The following is a 12,384-nucleotide window of genomic DNA, read 5'->3' as shown; positions in this document are numbered from 1 at the left end:
CAACCAAAAGGAACCAAAAGGGGTTTCTGCGATTAGCTTATAGTCTATCATGAAGTTAGCACAGAACTCAAGGCAGGAACCTGGAGACAGGAACTGAAGCAGAGACCATGAGGAATGTGCTTACCGACTTGCTTTTTATACAACCTGCTCCAGGGGCAGCACCTTCCTCAGAGGGCTGAGTCTTCCCACATTAGTTGACATAATCAAGACAGGGGCTGAGTCTTCCCACATTAGTTGACATAATCAAGACAGGGGCTGAGTCTTCCCACATTAGTTGACATAATCAAGACAGCCCTCCACAGACATGCATGCAGTCCTTCATTCACATTCTATTTCCAGGTGACTCTAGACTGTGTTGTGCTCATAATTAAAAATAAGCATTGTGGTGACTGTATTAGTCAGGGTTCTCTAGAGTCACAGGATTTATAGAGTGCCTCTCTTTATTGAGGGAATTTATTGTGATGACTTAAGTCTGTAGTCCAACTACCCAACAATGGTCAGCTGTGAATGGGAAGTCCAAGAATCTAGTAGTTGTTCAGCCCCAGGGGGGCTAGTTGTTTCAGCTGGTCTTCTGTAGAAGTAGGTTCTAACAGATGTGCAGGCAAGTAAGTGCAAGCAGGCGAAGAAGAGTGAATTTTCCTTCTTCTAATGTCCTTATGTAGGCCTCCAGCAGAAGGTATGGCCCAGATTAAAGGTGTGCACCACCACCTTTAATCTTGTCATAGGCTTGTCCTAGGCTGACTTTGAACTCAGTGATCTCCTTGCCTCAGTCTCTTGGGATTAAAAGGGGTGTACTACCTTAATTGAGTTTAAACTCATGGCCACTATGCCTCAAGATCTCCATGCCAAGATCCAGGTCAGAAATGTGTCTTTTAGCCTCAAGATCTGGATCACAGGTGAGCCCTCCAATTCTGGACTGTGTGTGGTTCATTCCAGTCAAGTTGACAACCAGGATAGCCATTACAGATGTTTTTTTTTTTTTTTTTTTTTGTATCCTGAAATCTATTGTTCTTTCAGAAAATTTCAACATGAAAAATGTTTAATTTATAATCTGAGAGTCTCTTTTTTGTCATTTTATTTATAATTATTATTGCTATTATTTTGTGGTTGTTTTGAGACTAGTCTCACTCAGGTAGCCATGGCTGACCTCAAACTCAGTATGTAGTTAAAGTTGGTTTTGAATTGCTGATCCTGCTGCCTTAGCCATCCGAGTGCTGAGAGGAGAGTCACGTATAGAACACTTTACTGTCTTTCCACCATGTGCCTCTGTGCCTAATGTGATCTACTTGTGTGCACAGAGCCTGGAAGCACTTTTGTGTGCTCCAAACTTTCCTTTTTCTTTGAAAAATCTTTTCAGAACCACCAGGAGTGCATTGGTTCATTCATTCATTCATTCATTTTTACAAAGGCAGAGATAGCTTCAAAAAATACACATAATCACAACATCCATACTGCGCACAACAGTTCCAAGTTGAAACCTGCCAAAGAGAACTCTGGGAATGTATCATTTCACCTGTGTAGAATTGGTGTGTGGATGACTTCACAGTACAGCAATGAAGACTGGAAACAACCCAGTGTGCATTCCACCAAAGAACAATGTGCTAGAACATTCCAGCAGAAGAGTAATGGGGCTTTTTCTAACACAAATATTCATAAAGAGTTTTTGGATTTGTTTTGTTTTGTATATGGAAAGTGAGTTCCCTGATATCATTGGATATTCAGCAGGAAATAACACAAGATAATTTCTGCTACTGATAGGCTTATGCTCAAATTTAAGAGTTGGGCACTAAATATCGACAGGGCATATCTGTATGGAAAATTGATCATGAATGACACCTTCCTAGTCCTGTATGTTGCCAATGTAGACATACCAGTTAGTCACGAACGTACTGGAGAATGTAATAAATTTTTATGACTGAAAATCACTAAATTATTATGGTTTTAAAAATAAACAAGGGGGGAGGAGATTTGGTCTTAAAAATGATCTAGAGTTAGTCTGTTGACAGCTATTTTATTCACTAACTTTTTCTCCAAATGATAGCAATCTGCGAAAAAAAAAATCTTTCTTATGACTCATCCTTGAAGTTGGGAAATTAAGCTTACACTTCAAGAGGTTCCCAGAGTGCTCACACTTAAGACTGTGGGAAAGGATGCAGCTGAACAGTCATGTATGAACACCACATACCGAAAATCAGGTCCTCATCGACTGCACAAACCATACATTTCTAATAATTTTTAATGGCACTGCTTCCTCTGTGGGTTATGCAGGAACTGCTTTATTCTGAATAACTGTTCCCGAGGGGAAAGCCTCTGGAATACATTCAATACACACACACACACACACACACACACACACACTCGGGGAGACAGAGAGACGGAGGAACATAGCAACTGACAGAGAGGAAGCCTGTGAGCATGTGCTGTAAGTAGAATATTAATCAGCCATGTTTGTGTGCCTAGGACAGTTTAACCAACTGGGTGTGGCGGCCCAGGCCTTCCTTCAGCACACAGGAGCTCAGGAGGCAGAGGCAGGCAGAGCTCTGTGAGTTAGAGACCATCCTGGTCTACACATCCAGAACAGGAACACTACAAAGACCCTGTCTCAGGAGAAAAACCCAGAAGAACGTAGTTTGAAGGTAGCAACAGTGATGATAAGTCATATCCTGTATGCTTTTGCTTATCACCACATTGTTGAAAACTAATAGCTATTGTGGTCAGCTAATCCAAAGGCTAAAGTAAATAACAGCAGGGGACTCACTTTCCACAATTCAAAACAAAACAACCCCAAAACTTTATGGACATTTGTGTTAGCAATAGCCCGGCTGCTTTTCTCCTGGAATGTTCTAGCACATTGTTCTTTGGTGGAATGCACACTGGGTTGTTTCCAGTCTTCATTGCTGCACTGTGGAGTCATCCACACACCAACTCTACACAGGTGAAATGATACATTCCCAGAGTTCCCTTTGGCAGGTTTCAACTCGGAACTGTTGTGTGTGGTATGAATGTCAGGAGTATGCATTTTTCAATGCTAAGTCTGCCTTTGTAACAATAACAACAACCACCACCACCATTGTTCCCCTGATGGCTCTGATTCATCCATAGCCTGGTCTCATAATTTCCACCCATATCAGAACCTATTTTTAGGGAGAGTGAATAGGTAATCCATTGTCAGGACTGTGACTGAAGTATCAATTATTGTTCTGGAAGATACAGCTACGTTCACATAAAAGCTTTCACAGCAGTTTCTCCCTTTAAAAGATTTATTTATTTATTTGTTGTCAATGTATGTATATGCTATGTGGGCGTGTGTGCCAGGGGACAAGTGTAGAGGTCAGAGGTCAACTTTACTTATTGCTGTCCTATTTATGTGGGTTGTGGGTCGCCAGGCTTTCTCGAGTCACCTGCTGAGCCATCTCACCTGTTTGCTCTCCCCTCCCCCACTTCTCCTTCCTTCTCCCTCCCGTTACATTAAAGCTAGTTTAGACCTAGGAAAACTGAGCCCGGAAAAAAAAAAAAGAAATTTAAAAGGATATTGTTGAGAGCTTTGTCGGGCAATATTTTAGGAAGGCTCTGAGGTAGCCCCGAGCACCATTAATTTCCCGTATGTGCATAGTAAGTCAGAGCACTAACCACGGATTTTTAATAAATCTTAAACTTGGGAGGTTCATACTTTTCGATGATACAGAATGAAGTAGAGGAAACAGAAGAAGAAAAATCCTGAGACTTGAAGTTTAAGTTGGAGGTGTTCGCTCACTGGTTTTGGGGAATGATGACTCAGGCTGTCAACCACTAGTGAGGTCTCCAGTCCTGGTGTTTCTGGGGTGTTTGCCATGCGCTGCTGTGAATGAATGGCTTGGGTGGAAATAGTAAGAGTTTCCTTCCTGCCTTGACTTTCATATTCCTAGTGCTGTCGACATTCCTTTACGGTAGCCTTATTTGAAAAACACTCCTATATACAGCAGGACATATCTTTTAAGAGTAAGGGATCAAGCTATAAATATAACTCTCCAATGATGAAAGCGACTTGGAAAAATGATCTCTTACTGTGACTTTCTTCAGCCGTTGCAGCGCACTATTAAATGCGTTTAAAGAAGAAAAAAAAAAAAAAAAAAAAAGCCCAACACTTATCTAACAGTCTAATTGAGAAGAATATTGCCTTGGGAAATTGCTCTGCCCAGGACAACAACTGCTGCTCTGTTTCTTCTCAGATTTAAAAAGCCAAGCCCCACTTCGCAGTCTGCAAACAGTAATTACCTCTGTGAAATGAGCAGAGGTCCTTTAAAGGGTCTGCCGGCTGCCCGGGATCTTTCCGGGGTGAGCAGGGATGCGGGGCTGATAACCCAGCTGCCTAGGAACTGAGCAGGGCCGGCTGCAAACTTCTCAGCTGTTGACAGGCTGGCCTCGCTGAGAACACTGGTTAAATATAGCACGCGCAGCTCAGCGCCCCGACAAAGTCACTGCGCTCACAGTGTGCGGGGAGCAGCAGAGGAGAAACCTAATCTCAGAACCCAACAACACCTAGCAACAGTTGAAAAAACTTTGAAACAAAAGTCGGGGTGGGAGATAGGCGACTTCCAATTCCCGCTGATCCTGATTGAAGGAGAAGCTGCAGCTACTCTGTTTCCTGTATGACTTCAGCTACTGGCTAGTCTCAGCAGAGTGGGAAAAGCGTTTTCCCTCAGTCTTTGGGGCTGGCTAGTTTTTCAGGACTCAGTCTTGGGCAGTGGGAGAAGCCACTGGGTTCTTCAAGGGATAAACCAGCGGAGAAACAACACACCTTTGGGTAAAGGAGCCGACAACAGGTAAGACACCCCCCCCCCCCACTCCCCCAAGTAGCTACTTACTCCGTTAAGAAATCTGTTTCCCCAAGAAGAAGGTTCGCTCCAGTTCTGCTTTGTCTCTTGCTTGGCCCCTGCACGTGTAGGGATTATTAGAATCAGTGTGAATTATTAAAAAAAACAAAACAAAACAAAACAACCCCCTTTTCTCTTTCTCACAGTCATACCGATTCCCTTTTAAAGACATTTTTTTTTTTTTTTTTTTTTTTTTTTTTGTGATGTCTTAATAGTCGTCAGGTTAACCCTGCTGAGTTGTTCATGTTTCTGCAGGTAAGAGAAAGATGACGAAAGTCCAGCCAAGGGTAGCTCGCTAAGCCATGGAGGGGACATTTCCCCAGGGACAAAATAGCTTTTATTTCCTGAAACTAGCTAAGCAGCTTGTGAGGTAACTGAGGAAGGTCCTGTATGCTGTCCCATGGTACTGTGCTGTTGACCGGCTTCTGTGTGGGCTCTGTTTGCTGCCTTCTCTGATTGCACCGGGACACCTTGTGCTGGTTCTGACCTCGGTTGCCTGCAGTAGCCCAAACGCATCTGACTCGCACAAAATATGCCGTCTGCTGAGTCCCGGAGAATGTGTGTCACTAATTAAACTGAGTGATCGCCTTGGTGCAGATAATAGATTCCGCTTTAAGAAACTTAGAATTTTTTTTAGGGAAAAAAACCCTATCTTTTCGAAAGCTGCGTGGGTGTGAGTGAGTGTATTGCCAGTTGTGTGGAGGGAGCTCTGGTATCCTCTGAGGGTGTATTGTCAACCTTCCACCGGATGGCATGCACTTTAATCAGAATTGCTTACACAGGACAATTTCATGTTGAGTCTCACTCAGAGCTAATCGGTATGGATTCCTGGTGGTGTGTTGTTGGGGCCAAATTTGTATAAGAGCATGGATTTTTTTTTCTTCAAATAATCCAGAGACTTTGGATGAATAAATCTAAGAATAATACCAAAGAAAATACTGAAGAACTTTTTTTTTAATTAATTGAACGCTTGACTTGGAAGTTCATGCTTTCGATCCAGCAGTGGAGATAGCTGGAGGCAGGAAGATTGCTGTGAGTTCAAAGTTGACCCGAGTGACATGGTACCTACACAGTAAATTGTAGTCTAGCCTGGATACAGAGCAAGACTCTGCCTTTAACGACAAGGCAAAAGACGTATTTGTGTCTATTTTGTCAATGTAAAAAAAGGAATTTCCAGGGGCTAAAGAGACAGCTCAGCTGTTAAGAGTGCTGAATGCCAGAGGACCAGAGTTCGATTCCCAGCACCCACATGGCAGCTCAAAACTGTCTGTAACTCCATTTCCAGGGGGATCCGACACCGTCACACAAGCATACGGGTAGGCAAAACACCTATGCATATAAAATAAAATAATTAAGAAAAATCCCTGAGCTTCCGTAAACAAATTTGGAAAAGAATCTTTTTGACAAATGCTAATGTGTAAGCTTTCCTAGCACACGTCCCTGTAGTCGACTGATGATTAAAAAGTGTGTTCAGGGAAAAGAAATAAATTTCAATGTATATCATGCTATGGAGTTCTGACTATGTGCTTAGTTTGTAAAAGAAATGAAGTTAATCCCATGCAAAGGACATATGCAAATGACACTGAGTGTGCGTGTTAGCAGCATCCAGGCTAGAGAGGACACTCACGGTATTTCGCTGGAGATGAACTATCATTGTCTTGAGAGACTTATAGAAAGTAAGAAGTAGATGCTGTGCATCTTTCTCATCTTAATCCTAGGAAGGGTTACACCGCTGGCTTCCACGTGCCTATGGAAGGTCAGAATCTGCCAACAGTTTGAGGTCCTCTGTTGTCTCTGCTGTCGGTGAGATATCGTTTAGAAACCAGCACAGTGTTCCGCCCTGAATGAAGGCCTTGTCTGCTGGAGTGGAGTCTTGAGTTTTCCTGGTTCTAAGTTTCCTCGTGAGAGTTAAGAAGTGTTGACGTTAAACCATGAGGTTTCCTCCACTATCTGAACACAGTGTCACAGCCCATGAGTACAGCATCTATCCTCTGATTCATCTGAGTGCATGTTTGTGTGCTGTTCTGAGTGTCCTGTCCTCCCTTTCCCTGTAAGAGCGGTTGGACCCCACTGCTTTTCTCTTTAGCTCTTGGCTGGATAGGCTACTGCTCCCTTACCATCCACACCATGCTGCTGGTGACTGCGGGGAATAGCGTTCCATTCTCCTGTTCTTGCCTGTCTACGCGTTGGGTATCCAGTGAACAACCAAGTCCTTGTTGCTGCCAAAGACCAAGGCTGGGCATTTTGAAAACCTTCCATCACTGGACACCCACTTAACTTTTCTAGTTTCATTCCCACTACTCAGCACAGAGAAGTCCCTTGGCTTCCAGTCCTTCAGGTTATGGAGTATTCTTCAAACTCAGGCACAGTGGACATTTGAAGACTTTGTCCTCTCTCTTGCCACTTGCCACGCCTGGGACACACTTACTCTGCTCCTGTAGAGTCCTTGTTGACTTTTTCAGACTTGGACCATCACGTCCCATCTTCAGTGATTTTGGAAGTGACTCCTTAGTTTGGACACTGGGATGCTATTTGAGTTGGCCTTACGTATACAATGGACCATCTATTAACTTCTTAGGTTCCAGATTTCTAATGCTGACCATGTGAGGAAGAAGAAAATCAAGAAAACTAACCAGAAGTGTGACTAAAAGCATCTTACCTAAATTTTTCTCAGTGAAAAAAGATCTTCATAGTTTTGCCAAGTTTAACGGTGTTTATGCATCTTGCAGTGAGGATGATAGTGCATGCCTCACAAATGACACCAAAAGGACATCTATTTACCTACTTTCTGTATGTGAACCTAGACTTGTTGAACCACCAAATTCTGTAGCCCATATTTTTAAAAGTCATCTTTTAAGGCCAGATTTTGTGTATGGCTACCTTTGGTCAATTCCCTTAAATCATGACTCTATGAGTCATGGATTAAACTCTGGCCATGAACAACAAAGCATTTAAATATCACGGTCATTTAAAATATTTTCTTCTTACGTATTTAAAACACAGACACGTCTTGGCACTGCTTTCAAGCACTTATGAAAGCTGCAGCCTTGCCGAGAAAGGGCGAGCACGCACGAGACTTCTGAAGCTGTTTGTTCTGTATTCACCAAAACGAACGGATTCTCTTCCTATTCTAAGGTGGTTTTCTATTGGGATTTTCAAAATAGTTAATATATTCATCAGGCAGTGGTCTCTACCTGGTTTATAGTTTTTAGTTATTCCTTAGGAGTGAGATGTTGGGGTTTATACATTCTAAGTAGTGTATATTGTGATGTACTACATTTTTGTTTTAGATGAGCATTTCTCTTTAAAATGTTTTTATTTTTATTATTTTTAGTGTGTGTGTGTTCATGTGTGTGTGCACACGCAGGTGCCTGGTCAGGCCACAGGCTCAGAATCTTGCAGGAGCTGGAGCTGTAGGCCACTGTAAGCTGCATGACATGGGTGTTCAAAATTAAACTCATATATATCCCTTGCAAGGCAAATATGTGTGTGATATGTACCACCCCCACCAAGACTGCACACCATAACTGTTGAGTGCTGTGAACTGAACTCTGTAAAGTCAGGGAGAGTACTCTTAACCACAGGGACTTCTCTTCTGCCTACAGATGAGCTCTAATTAAAAAAAAATAAAGAGATAATAATAGGGAATAGATGCCTCAGAGTATTATAGAGTTTAATTCACACTTTATGTTTTTAAATAGAAAGGTATGGGACTGGTAGGCAAGCTTAGGTTAATGTCTACTTTAACAAAAATGATTAACAGAAAAATTATTGGTAATGACTTAGAAAAGTGATATAAAAATTTGCATTATAGATTTATGCAATATTTTAATACATGCCAAGAAAATAAAAGATAAGCTAATGAAATCATTTTTTGCTTTCTTGAATCTGATTAAAGACCTAATAGTAAGGACCCAGTCATGGAAGAGGAGTAAGGAACAGCAAGTAACAGGCAAGCCTGGTGACCTGAGTTCAGATTTCAGCTCCCTTTGGCCTTGGACAGATTCCCTGTGCTCTGTTTTCCTTACCTGAGGGTTACAGTGTTTTGTCTTCACAGGGTTGTGTTAAGATCGAGCAGCTAATACTGTAGGTATGTGTCTGATAGGCTGTCCAATAAATCCAGTCCTACCTTCACTGTCACACTGTAAGTGTAATTATTTTAATCCTTGTTGCACACTAAGTTCTCAGATAGCTTGCAAGCTGAAGGCAGGAGAACTCATTCTTTACATTGGAATCTGGGTTGGGACATTCTCTGCTGCTGGGAGCCCTAAGCAGACACAATTTGACGAGCAGCCAATAATTCCGGCTGGAATTTATGCTGTAACCCCCCTCCCCCACTCCCGGTATCACTCAGCAGTTTTGTGTCTTCTAGAAGCATTACTAAAAAGGTTAAGAAATCGCCCACAGGATAGACTGTTCTTGTTTCTATATTTGCACTTGGAGATAAAATGTCTTTCTACATAAGGGCCTGGCTGTCTCTTCCGCAGCCAGCTACACTGGGTTATGATAGCAGTGAAGACTTCCATGAAAGGGATGGTATTAAAGTTATTATTCTTTATTTCTTCTCTCAGATGCTTTGTTTTGTTTCACTAACCTAGTAACAGATAAATTAAAAACAAACAAACAAACAACCCAAAAAAAGGTCACCCCAGGCTAACTTTGACCTTCCCAAGTCAAAATGAATCCTTGCTATTCATTGCTCTTAACTCTAGTCAGTCTCAAAATGACAAGAGAGTCTCCCACCAGACCAACAGAAGTGACGCTATGTTACAAAGATGCTTGTGTATATGTGGTACGTTGTATGGATTTAACAAAAACATAGGAAGCACTTGGACCAGGGGCTGGTTTCTAAGTGGAGAGAGTGGCAGTCAACTTTGTGTCAAATGTCTACGGCTTAGACTTGGCAGTGTTATTCCAGCTCCCTAGTTGGCAGGAAGAGTCTGTGATGAAGATGCGGCAAGCTGGGTTTGAGAATTATTGTTCTCCGGTGAAAAGCCGGAGTGAAGAAGCATGAAGCAGGGAGGGAGACATGTACGGGAAGGTGGGGTGTGTGGGGGGAGCCCTCTTCCTGGTTTTGCAAATACACTGCAAAGGTTCTAAGGCCAAAATATAAGAACTCAGGAAAGCAAACTGAGCTATATTCTTTTTCCTTAAATGGCCAATCTCACTCTTTCCCTAAAGAGTGAAAGGGGAAGGGGAAGGCAGTCAGCAGGATACCAGTTTCTCTGGTAGTAGCCAGAGCAGTTTAATTTCAAAGGCCAGGCATCCTGTTGTGGCAGAGCTCAGGAGGGTAGTCAACCCCGAAGTGAGTCGTTTGACTGTTAAACATCTGATGGACAACTTGAGAAACTCTGGGCAGAGAACTAAAGTCGCGAGACTTTGCGAGTGCCCCGTGTTCCCCACCCCTGCGGGCTTTGTTTAAGCCACAGCGACACTGAAGCTGTAAGTTTGTGTTACTTGTCCTTTTTTGGGAAATGGTGTCAGTGTCTAATACTGGGTGATTTATGTGTTTTTTTGGGGGGGCCTGTGGAAGACAAACCAAAGGATATTTTAAAGCTAGGACAGAGTTTATCTCAAGTAATTTGACTTGAATTGAGCACTGGAGGTTTAAGGATTTCTCCCGCTCGAGTTTCTTGCTTAAATGCCCCTACCTATTGTTTTATCTTAAACTTGGGGAGAATGAGGCTTGTTGTGCTGTGGCCGAGGACCTTAAGTGTCTGCACTTAGGAATAGCTCTTTTTCCTTTGCCTAATGTAGCTGCAGTCCTCCCAGGCCTTCAGATAAGCGAATTATCTATTCCTTACTTTCGTAAAGAGAAGATGTATAAGAAAGCCATGGAATGAACAGAGAAGAGACAGTCGCATGCGCGTGTAAAACGTCTTTCTTTCTGAAGATCTGAGGCCTGAACATGATTTGATTGAAAGCAGTAGGCTTCTGACATCACCAAGACAATCAGGTTACTGCCAACTTGTCTTGTTTGTCTGTAAGAGTTTTGCAAAAATAAGTCCCCCCCCCCCCCGCCCCAGATGCGCATGAGTCACAGGCAACCCAATAATAGGGATAAATTAACTTTCTTTTTCTTTAATACACTTACGGCTCCAGTAACTCGTTTTAGAGCTTTCTGCCTGGGCTGGAGTGCCACAGAACAACAGGAAGGGAAGAGGCATTGCTGAGTTCATAATGCTATTTCAGTGTGGCGGTAGAGGCGCACGAGGAAATGACACCGGGGTCTGTGTCTGGAGCCTGCAGTTACTGTGACAGCAACGAAATGAAAACGAAAACAAAGATGGTCTGCTCGCTGGGGAGAGCCAGCGAGCTCTGCCAGCTCAGAGTTCTCCGAAGTAGTCTCTAGGTCTGGAGAAGCGACCTGGGAGCTGTTCAAGGCTCGCTGTGCTTCCTTGACTGTTCGGGAAGGGGCGCGCGCCCCAACGGCAGCCTGGGATCCGGAACGTGGAGGCTTGGTTTCCACACGCTGTCCTTTTGGGCATCTCTGCTGTGTCGGGCACCACCAAACCAGATACTTTACTCACAGCCTGCTGCTTGCTCTGCACTTTAAACTAGCTCGTGGTGTGCACTCCTCAGGGGGTACCCCAGCCTTGGTAAGACATTCTCACCCCCATTCAACACATCACCGCCCCACATACCAGCTGTCCAAGTTCTGCAGAATGATCTGATACATGCTACATGATATCATGATAAAGGCAGCTATACAGATCACCATTAACATGGAACCACGTGGAATACATGTAAATAATGGTAATAGCAGCCAGTATACACACAGGAGCAATGTGTACTTGGCATTGCGCCAAGCATATCATGAAAATGGCTTTATTTGCTTCTCACAGAAGCTCTATGGCTCCACCTTCAATTTTTTAAAAAGAGATTTATTTTATATGAGTACACTATAATTGTCTTCAGACACACCAGAAGAGGGCATCAGATCTCATTACAGACAGTTGGGAGCCACCATGTGGTTGCTGGGAATTGAACTCAGGACCTCTGGAAGAGCAGTCAGTGCTCTTAACTGCTGAGCCATCTCTCCAGCCCCCATGTTTTTTTTTTTTTTTTTTTTTTTGTTTTCTTTTTTACATGTTACAACTTGAACTCAGGGCCTCAAACATACTAGAAAAATGATCTACCATTTTTATCCCTAATCTTATAGATTAGGAAATGAGGTTTATACATGCTAAGTAACTTGCCCAGTGGTAGATAGAAGATTCAAACTCAGGCGATTCATTCATTTTTATGCCTTAGTTCAACCAGCTTTTTGAAATGTAGGAAGTCGCTCAATGAATAACCCCTGCGCCCAGTGCCAGAGCTGGGTTTCAGGGAGAGTCTAGAATTCAACACTTTGCCGCCCCTGTAGTTGCAAAAAGTTCACCAAGGGCAAAGGATAAACAGACTAAAGGGCCCTTTTCCAGAGCTCCCAAAGCTGAACAAAAACCTTCAAAGGTTAATTAAGTTTAACAATGCGGGACGAGGTAGAAGACCCGGGCACAGAAGCAAGTCTTAGTCACTGGTTTTTCTCTCC

The 12,384-nt window shown here is 43.0% G+C and overlaps 1 protein-coding gene and 1 pseudogene across 3 annotated transcripts in view; one reads left to right on the top strand and one right to left on the bottom strand.

Moving 5' to 3' along the window:
* LOC308434192 (deoxycytidine kinase-like) overlaps nt 1–12,384 on the bottom strand; it is a 50,054-nt pseudogene that overhangs the window by 19,757 nt on the left and 17,913 nt on the right. The window lies entirely within an intron of this gene.
* FILIP1 (filamin A interacting protein 1) overlaps nt 4,483–12,384 on the top strand; it is a 144,264-nt gene continuing 136,362 nt past the window's right edge. For both annotated transcript variants that reach the window (XM_080934893.1, XM_080934892.1), the window contains exon 1: nt 4,483–4,802. The gene's annotated coding sequence lies outside the window, so the exon portion shown is untranslated. The remainder of the gene's footprint in view (nt 4,803–12,384) is intronic.

Source organism: Micromys minutus (genome assembly GCF_963924665.1).
Source record: "Micromys minutus genome assembly, chromosome: 21".
Classification (NCBI taxonomy): Eukaryota; Metazoa; Chordata; class Mammalia; order Rodentia; family Muridae; genus Micromys; species Micromys minutus.
This window is presented reverse-complemented; position numbering and strand designations above follow the sequence as displayed.